We start from the raw sequence: 10,027 nt of genomic DNA on the forward strand, positions 1-10,027 counted from the left end.
TTGTGCAAAACATTTGACGCAGTTCTGCACAACATCCCTGCCTCTAAAATGGAGAAATATGGATTTGAGAGATAGATCACTCAGTGGGTGAAGAATTGGATGGATGGTCACACTCAAAGCATCATGGTCAGGTTTGAATGTCCAAGTAGTGACCAGTGGTGTTTGTCCTCAGGGGCTGGTATTGGGACCAGCACTTTAACATCTTTGTTGGTGACCTGGATAGTGGGATTGAGTGCACACTCAGCAAGTTTACTGACAAAACCAAGCTGTAGTGCAATCACATGCTGGAGGGAAGAGATGCCGTCTAGAGGGACCTAGACAGGCTTGAGAGTTGGGTATGTGAAAAACTCATAGGAGTTCAATAAGGCCAAATGCAAGGTCCTGCACGTGTCAGGGCAATCCCCAAGCATCAGAATAGACTGGGCAGAGAATGGATTGAGAGCAGCTCTGAGGAGAAGGATTTGGGTGTTTTGGTGAATGAGAAGGTCAACATGAGCTGGCAGTGTGTACTCAGAAAGCCCTTTGTATCTCAGGCTGCATGAAAAACAGCATGACCAGTAGGGCAAGAGAGGTGATTGTGCTCTACTGCTCTGCTCTGCTGAGACCCCACCTGGAGATCTGGGACCTGTAGGGCCTCCAGCATAGGAAGGACATAGACCTGTTGGTGCAACTCCAGAGAGTCATGAAGATGATCACAGGGCTAGAGCACAACTGCTTTGGAGACAAGCTGAGATCTGGGACTGTTCAGCTTGGAGAAGAGGAAGGCCTGGGGCCTTAGAACCCCTTCCAATACCTAAAGGGGCTCCCAAAGAGCTGGAGAGAGAATATTGGAAAGGAAATTTTTATGGAGTGATAGAGAAGGGATAGTGGCTTAAAACTGAAAGAGGACAGGTTTAGGTTGGACGTTAGGAAGAAACTCTTTACTCTCAGAGTACTGAGGTACTGGAACAGGTTGTGAAGAGAAGCTGTGCATGCCCCATCCCTGGAACTGTCAAGGCCTGGTCTGAGCCTTGTGTCCCTGTCCATGACAAGGGAACTGGAACTGGATGATCTTTAAGGTCCCTTCCAACTTGGTTTGAAAAGACAGGTGTCTGCTAAGGAAGGCAGGAGCCTCTCTTGAAATGTAAACCCCCTCCCTCCAAATTATTATAATTTTGAAATTAAGGGGTCCTCAGGTAAAGATATTGGAGTAGGAATAACAGTTCATTCTTGGGAAAAAATAAAAATACAATAAAAATACAAATGCAATAATACAAAATAACACTGGCAGAGTCAGAATATGACCTGACGCCCTCTTGGTCAGGGTGTTGGTAGCAGTCCAATTCAATGGTGGCTGCAGTTGTCCTGAAGTCACAGATGTGGTTCTGTTGAAACAATAAGCCTCTAGAAAGGATGTAGTTTTCCTCTGAAGGTCCAGTGGTGGAGTAGATGGGCCTGGTCTTCCTCTGAGAATCCAGTGGAAAAAAGAGCTGCTCCTCTGGGAATCCAGTGGGAAAAGGCTGATCCTTTAGGAACTCAGTGGGAAAAGGCTGCCTGTGCTGTTCCAAATCTCAGATTATATCCAGGTAGGAATGCTTGGCTCCTCCCCCTGGGAAGAGCATCTCCCAGTGGGATGATGTAATTTTATCAGTCATGCAGTGACACTCAATGGTCCATGAACAGAAATCTCCCCTTCTCTCTTCCTTCCCCTATGTACACCATATTCTTCCCAAAACCTTGTCTTTGGGCTTATTTGTACTTCTGTAATTTTGTAGGAGAAGAGGTCTCTTTTTTTTAAAGAAAAAAAAAAGAGTGTGTTTTATGCCTACAGAGAAAACCCAACATGAATAGTTGAAATAGGCTCAATAGTTAAAATAGGCTGAATAGTTAAAAGGAAGAGGACTGATACACAGCTATGTAGACTTCTAGTCTGATAGTATTTCAAGCTACTGTTTCAATACCTACTCTTTGAGGTCATTATTAAGAATGAAAGGCATATGAGAATGTTTTGTTTCTGCACAGATAAGATTACTTATGATTTAATTCAGTAGAATTCATGTCTTTTTAGAGGCATGGATGGCTCAGTCATGTAACATATGAGGCTGTGGCTTTATCCCCTTTTTTGAAATGTTTTCTAGTCTTGAAGAAATATTACTGTTATACTGTCTAAAGAATCAGGAGTTACGTGTACTGGGGTATGGGTCATGAACTTGCATATTCTGTGTGCTTTAAAGCTGAGCTATAAAGTTGAGCTTTTTCATCTTTTTTATATCAGAAAGGGTATTTTTCTAAGGATCACCTTCTGTGCTCTTCATGGGTATGAATAGGGGTATTTTTATTTCTATCAAAATTCATCCCATTCAAACTGCTTCTGAATTCAAATAATCTGATTAAAGTATTTGGCTGTTGCTTTTACTGTCTGTTTATCACAAACAAGTTCCAAATCTGAAACAGTGTGATGTGCCTATGGGAGATGAAATTCCTGGATATTTTTGCCCACATGACACTGGCCTGATACTGACTGTGGGGTTTTTAGGTTTTTTTTTTTTTTTTTTTTTTTTAATTCAGTCTGAGTATGGTTATAACTGTCAAGCCAAGCCTAATGACATAGACCCGGACTTGGTCTTTCCATTCAGGCCTGAAACCCTTTCTCTAGAAAGAAAGAAGGAGATTCAATTTTATTTGTTCATAAAAGGTGACTTTCTGGTGGCTATAAAGGAAACTGGTGGAAAGAAATAATGACCTTAGCAACTATAATGGCTGTAATCCAGTATAAGGCAAACAGTTTCTAGCAGTTCAATTTTATCAGGGAAGAATGCATTGAAAACCAATATCAACCTGTCATGGTTATCAACCTGATCTTGGCTAAGCAGATGAAACCCTCTTTGTGTCACTTGATTTGTGTGAGTTGAAGTGCTTTGCATGGAGAATTGTTTTCTGTTAGTAGTAATTTTTACTTGCAGGTTTGCTGAGGCCTAGATATTCAATGACAGATCTGCCCTGCAGAATGTTATTAAAGAAAGTAGTGTTGCATACTCATCTACATTTTCCAAGTTAATCCTGAAGCTACCACCTGATCTGCAGATGTTGTATGACAGCTGGAGCAATGGGCTTAGGGGAAAAAAATTGATTTTTGATTTTTTTTCCCTATTACTGGACTGTTAAATGACCTTCATTGTTTATTTGCAGGAATCCAAATCTAATTTTAATTTGGAGGACCTGAAAAAAGCCAGAAACTCAAAACACTATTTAGTAAAATATTTTTAAGAACAATGGGCTACGATATAACTCTTCCAAGGGACAGTGCTCCTTCACCTCCAAGCTGATACAATGGAAAGAGAGTTATATGACTGCTTCAATTTTATTTTAAAAACAGTAACAGAATTTTTGGTTTAGTTACTATAGTTCTGTCTTTTGATACTTGAGATGGTATCACAGAATTCAGGCAGCAAGAGGGAATCTCTGTGCTTGCCACAGATAACACAGAATGCAATCTGGTTTTTTTATGAGTGAAATAAGTAGATCTAAAGTTATTTAAAAATCCTGTTTTCCCACTGACATGACTATGAGAGCTTGAATAGGTTTTCAGCTATATCTAGCACTTTTAATTGTATTAGTGATTTTAAAGTACTTTTATTATGTACTGTGTGAGAAAAACCCTTGGATCAAAGAATTAGAGGAAAAAGGTAGAGAAACTAAGCTTATTTCAGCTCTTTATAAGGGCAAAGTGCCAAAGGTTTATTAAAATGAAATTCAAATCTATTGCTTTCTTTTTTTTAATGTAATAAAATCCACTTGCTGAGAAAATAATCTGCTATATTTTTCCTAATGTATATTTTTTGTTCTGAGGGGTTATATCTGCACAAAGCTCTGCAAGGTGTGTGCAAATTAGGCCAAACTTCTTCTCTGAAGCAAGTATTTCTAGAGAAAAGTATATGAAGAGCAATAACCTAAAAAATTAAAAGCATAACAATATGATAATAACAAGGAAGAACAGTGTTAAATTATCACAATTTCAGAGTTGAAACCGTGCCTCACACAAAATTAATGAAAGCTTGGATATGACATATAGTGTCTTCTCCTCTTTAAACAGAAGGTATTTTGGAAATCGTGATGTGGGAGTGTGTCCTCTATAGACTGATAGTATTGTACTGAATTGCATTGTGGGTGTATTTAGATCTGAGTGCTACAGACTAATTGTAATGTATTGAGCTGTGGGGTAGGTGTTTTCAGAAACCATTTTATTTCTGAAATGTTTTAATTAAAAATTTGCAGTAGACCTGTTTCTTGAGAAAATGATGAGTGATACAGCATTAGATTTATCCTTAGGATGAAGGAAGAAGCGACTGCATTCCCAGGTCATGTCTACTAATTATGTCTGAGGTATGGCAGAGTGCTGTTTATGGTAGGAATTGCTGTACCAGATCAGGCTTCTGTCATGACTGAGACTATGGGTGGACTGAAGACTCTGGAGAAAGATAAGGAATTCTACTACAGAAGATTAGACAATAATCTGATCATATAAAATATGCCTCTTAAGTTGACTCTGTTTGTTCTCTTTCTGTGTGATGGGTAGCTAAAAGTATAGACTGTGTATGAAGTAAAGTGATTCCTACTGTGAAATATTATCATTCTAAAAGGACAAGAAAAAACAAGAATTATTGAAGGAGATACTCCACAGGCTTCTGTTATGGCTTTTATTTCCAAATCTGTTTTTCCATAGGTGATTGGAAAAGGTACATCAGCATCAAATAGCAATATCTGGTGACTGTGAAAGGTAACAATGTGCTAGAGGTCAGGGTGTTCTTCACATGAATACCCTGCATTCATGGGCATCCAGGCACCTGCATGCAGCAGACATGAATTATGGCTTGACTGAATGCTTGAATACAAGGAAAAATACATCTGACTTCTCAAGATTTGCAGTTAAATTCACTTAATTTCCCATTATTTTCTTAGTATTTCCTTTTATTTTCTTCCTATATTGCCTTATCATTCCACTTACTCCCCTGTCTCCCAAAGCTCCAACAGCTAAGTCATTATGCAGCTGAATATGACTTCCTTTTCCCTTCTTGAAACTTTGCAAGAGGTGTAAAATACATAAGGAAAGGGGGAATTTGTATTTATGAGAGATTAATCAAGGTTCTTGCAGTTCTTTTGTTATGTTGCTTGTGTCCAATATGTGAGAACCAAGTCTGTGTTATCAGAAGGCCACTGTGGCACCACAGATGAGTATCTTTCCACTACTGGATTTTCAGAGAAATTGGAGACTGAAGAAAAAAAGGACTAGATAGTTATTCCTGAGGGCCAGAGATAGAACTTAGACAGAATGAATACATACTCTTGATACGGGGTATTTTAAGCATAATAACATAAAAAATGCAAAACATAATTGTATTTAATGCCTGATGAGTGCCTCTTCATGGTGGAAGACGAAAGATCTTTTCGCAAAAGAAAGGTGGACTAAGACCTAAAGTGTTCTCAGTACATTTTTCCTGCACCTGGGAAAATTATCTCAGTAATTTTTAGCTTTTGTCCCATTGGTTGTGATGACTTATAAAGAAAATAGAAATAAAAAAGGAAGGAAGGAATGAAAAATAAAAAAAAGAGGGATTTATGAAGGAATTCAGTTGCCTCCAGACACTGTAAAAGTAGAGATTTACCGTAAAAGTAAATAAAATTTCAGCATTGCCCTGAAAGACATAGTTGGGACTTTACTGGCAGATCTATTCATTTATTGCTTTTTGGTTTCTGTTCTAAAAATTAGCAATGTCCTAATCTGAGTCCTAAGTCACATTTTATGTTTAGAAGAAAGAAGAATTTATGAAACAATTACAAGTACACTGAAAATGGCATTTTACATGCTTTCTTATTGTGAAAAAATGAGCTTTATGGTAAAAAACATCCTAAATATTTTTGTTCTTTCACAGGAAAATAAATGATGTTTCAATTTCTCTGATCTTCAGTAGGATATTTAGTATTTACCCACTTATAAACTGATGAAAGAGCCTTCATGTCTTCTTAGTTAGCTGTATGATCTGTGATGCAACTTAAATGTCACTTTTCCCCATGAACACTATTTGTTTCACCATTTATCTTACCTTTGTTTCTTTATCTGTCACTAAGAGAGGGCTAATTGGTCCTGGAGAATGAAAAGTGCTATATTTAGTGAGTTTAGAGTGAGTGATTTTGTAACTTGAAATTTTACATCTTATAGGTTGTCAAACATTAACTGACTGAGGACTTTTAAAAGGAACTTGTTACTCTGAAATATAACAGTTTCCAGCCATTCCTTTGTTACCTGAACATGTGTATTTTTCCATGCATGAGTGTATAGACTTCTCAGTATTCTGCAATAGGATGTAAAAGCAAAATTTTCCTGTTAAACTTGTTGTTTTAGTATTCTTTGACAGCTCTAAACACTTGTGCTTTGCTACAGCCTAATGTAGAGACATGTTCAAATGTAGGTGGGTTATTCCAGGTATATACTGGGCTGTGTTTGAGAGTGCTTTACAAGCAAAAATTGTTTTTCTTGAAATTGTCTGAGAAATAAATGCAGTAGCCTTCTGTGAATAGTAAATAAAAAAGACTATATAATATACAGAGAAACATAATGGAAAGAGCTCCTGTCCTCAGAGAAACCTTCTGCACAGTTCAGTAGGTTTTAAAACCAAACTGTGGAACTCAGCAATCACATTGTCCAATTAGGGATGCCTGTGTCCATATCGGTACAGTGAAGGAAAAAAGATGCTCCTCCTTGTGCTGTACTGCTTAGTTCCTTTATTTCACAGCATTTTCCTGTCTTTCTTTTCCACAAGCACCAAGCTTGTAATAAAAGTAATTTCATATCTTCCAGTTAATTTCCACAATTAGTTCTTGAGTAGTACTTGAAACAATGCTTGTTTTCCAATTCCAGTGGTGTCTGAAGGAGGCAAGAATGGCCTTCCAAGCTGTTAGACTCCAAAATGAAGTAGTAAATCAACTGCTGATAAGACATATATATCATATTAAACACAAGGAATCCACCAGAAAATCATTACACTAAAAAATGACAATGTTGATTGATTAAAATGGTATGGGCTGGTTAGTGTTAAATCATAGTGAGTGATGTGACATCATGATTTTACAAATCATATTTCTGTCAAGACAATGAGGGTAAAAGGCATTGTCATCAGATGATAACGGACAATAAGAGGAATCCTGATGTTAGATTTATTGCTTGGTTTAGATTTAGAAAGAAGTAATTCTTGTCTTGTGCCACTTATAAAATGACTGTAAATTTAGTAATAATGTAAAATTCAAAGGCAGAACCACTTATAGTTTTGACAAAGTGCCAGCTATAAAGTATTTACTGTTCTCGGTGGTTCTGCTTTGCACACTTTAGTGCTTATCAGAAAGGCGAATTCTTTTGATAAATGTTTCTGATCTTTGTGAATTTTAAAAAACATTTAGATTTTTCATCAGAAGCTAACCTCTCCTACTTCATAAGAGCAACAAAATATTTCTCTTTTTTAAATTAAAAGGATGAAAATTATTTATTATTTTTCATAAAGTGTATTCTCAGCATATTTATTTCTTATATTATGAAGTGCATAGTATTTACAAGATCCCATTCCTTCTGATGTTGATGACCATTTATAGACATAATTTGTGTCATGAATGCTAAGGACAGTCATCATTAGTGTGCTTTATGAAGCAGCAGTCACAGAGACGTCACTGCTCATATGCTCCAATTTCCTACCACTGATGTATTAAACTTATTCTCATATCATTATTGTATTTACAGTATGTATTTGCAACTGGAAGACTGCTGTACCACCTGCGTTTGTCACCTGTTTCTTTTGTCTGGAGGGAGGTCAGAGGATGCCATGAAGATTCTTAATGGGCTGGAATACCTTTGCCATGGAGTCAGTCTGAGGGAGCTGTTAAGCCTGGAGAAAAGAGGACTCCAAGGGGATCTTAGAGCCCCTTCCAGTAGCTAAAGGGACTCTAAGAGACTTGGAGAGGGAATTTTGAAAAGGGCATGTGGTGATAGGACAAGGGTGATTGTTTCAAGCTGACTGCCAGCAAGTTTAGGTCAGATATTAGGAAGGAGTTCTTCAATGTGAGGGCGGCACAGGTTGCCCAGAGAAGCTATGGATGCTCCTTCCCTGGAAGTGTTCAAGGCCGTGTTGGATGGACTTTGAGCAACCTAATGAAAGATGTAACAGCTCTTGGCAGGCAGGTTGGACCAGATGATCTTTAAGGTCCCTTCCAACTCAAACCATTTTGTGGTTCCATAATTTGGCCTTCTCCTGAACTGTCTTCCCCAAGGAGCTTGTAAAGCAAGAAGAGGCATCATAATCAAGTGTTGGTTTTGTGTGTCTGATGGAGGCCCTTGAGGTTTCGCTTCCTTTTAATGTTATTATGACAAAGTTTGGAGTGTGAGACCAGAGGAAAAGAGCACAAATGTTAAATATTGCTGCAGAACTCCAGTCAGTGGTGGAAATGCTTAAAAAGAAGCAAGGGCAAAAGCTCTGCAGATGTCACTGAAAACATCTGCCATCACACCTGACTTCTCAAGGTCTGCTTGCATCCTGTGCAACTGGGAATAACACTGTGCATTCAATTATGCAACCTCCCAAATTGCTTCAGAGTAGTAAAGCAATGGCTTAATTTTGGCTTCACTGTGGCAGTGAAACTACTACCTCCTCCACCCCCCGCCTCCTCTTTCAAGATTTCATTACTGGTTTAGCGTAGGATATAAGTGACAGACCATTGCCTTTTATACCAAATGACTACAAAAGTATTTAGCTGCAGAGGATTAATTTTTTCACATTCATGGTCAGGGAATGTGAGACTGACTTACATTAAATTTCCCATGCCATTTGGCTTTCTGAGGCCTGTGCAGTGAAAATGAAAAAGTTTCCATGGCTGGGATGAATTTCTGATGAATAGATAAGGCTGTGTGCAGAGCAGAGATCTGTGACCCTCTGCAGCTTGCAGTCAGGCACTCCACAGCTTCTTTGACATCAAAGGTTGCAGATTGTTTTGAATGAATAGAGCCCTTGCAAATCGTGTCTGCTAATCACAGAAGAGCAGAGTAGCCGTCATCTTAAAAAACTAAGAGTTGTGAATTGTGGCAGATTATTTAGGCCTTCTTTAAGGTACCTCGTCAGCCTAAATCCATGGAAATTCTAGCTGAAAGTTAGCTTCTCTCTTACAGATTTCTTTCGTTCCTCACATTTCTGGTAGATGCACACAGATACAGCACTGCATAAAAAGGGGAAAAAAAAAAGTAGAGCACCTTATAATCAAAATCACTCGGCTACGCAGTACAAAGTACCAAAGAAATATTCAAATTTCTCATAGGGGCCATAAAATTTTAAAATTACAACCACACCTCCAGAAATTTTTATTTTTGCAAGCAGCTTTAGAGGACTAGCATTTTCTGTAGGAAGAGTGGAAGAGTAGGAGGCTGGAAAGCTGTCTTGTTTCATAGAAGTTTTCTTCTCCTCCTATACAATCTGATTATTCTAAAAGCTTGTTTTTCACAAACTTTCTTCTAGGTTGTTACAGGCCTATTTTTGGAAGGCTGCAATAAAGGTCTTTGTGATCCTGTAGAAAGAATAAAGGGAGTTTGAGCATTCTGCTGATCTGCCTGTACTTTGTCTATTCTGACTAGAGCATTTTGTATTTATACAGCACATTCACTCCACGAGCACTGCAAAAAAGAAAATTTTTAAATTATAAAAAAAAAATAGAAGAAGAAGGAAGAAAAAAACCCGATCTCTTTTTGTAAGGGACTGCTATGAGGCTATTTCTTCAACTCTCTCTCTTTCCTGATGATTTTATAATTTTATTCCTTGCCTATAGTGTGATGCTCTTTAAGGTCCCTTCCAACATGAATGTATGAGTCTATGATTCCATGATTGTATGCAGAATCACAAAAGGGAAGGGAAGGTTCCGGGAAGGTTCCGGGAAGGGAAGGGAAGGTTCCGGGAAGGGAAGGTTCCGGGAAGGGAAGGTTCCGGGAAGGTTCCGGGAAGGTTCCGGGAAGGTTCCGGGA

This window comes from Geospiza fortis, unplaced genomic scaffold (genome assembly GCF_000277835.1).
Source record: "Geospiza fortis unplaced genomic scaffold, GeoFor_1.0 scaffold279, whole genome shotgun sequence".
Classification (NCBI taxonomy): domain Eukaryota; kingdom Metazoa; phylum Chordata; class Aves; order Passeriformes; family Thraupidae; genus Geospiza; species Geospiza fortis.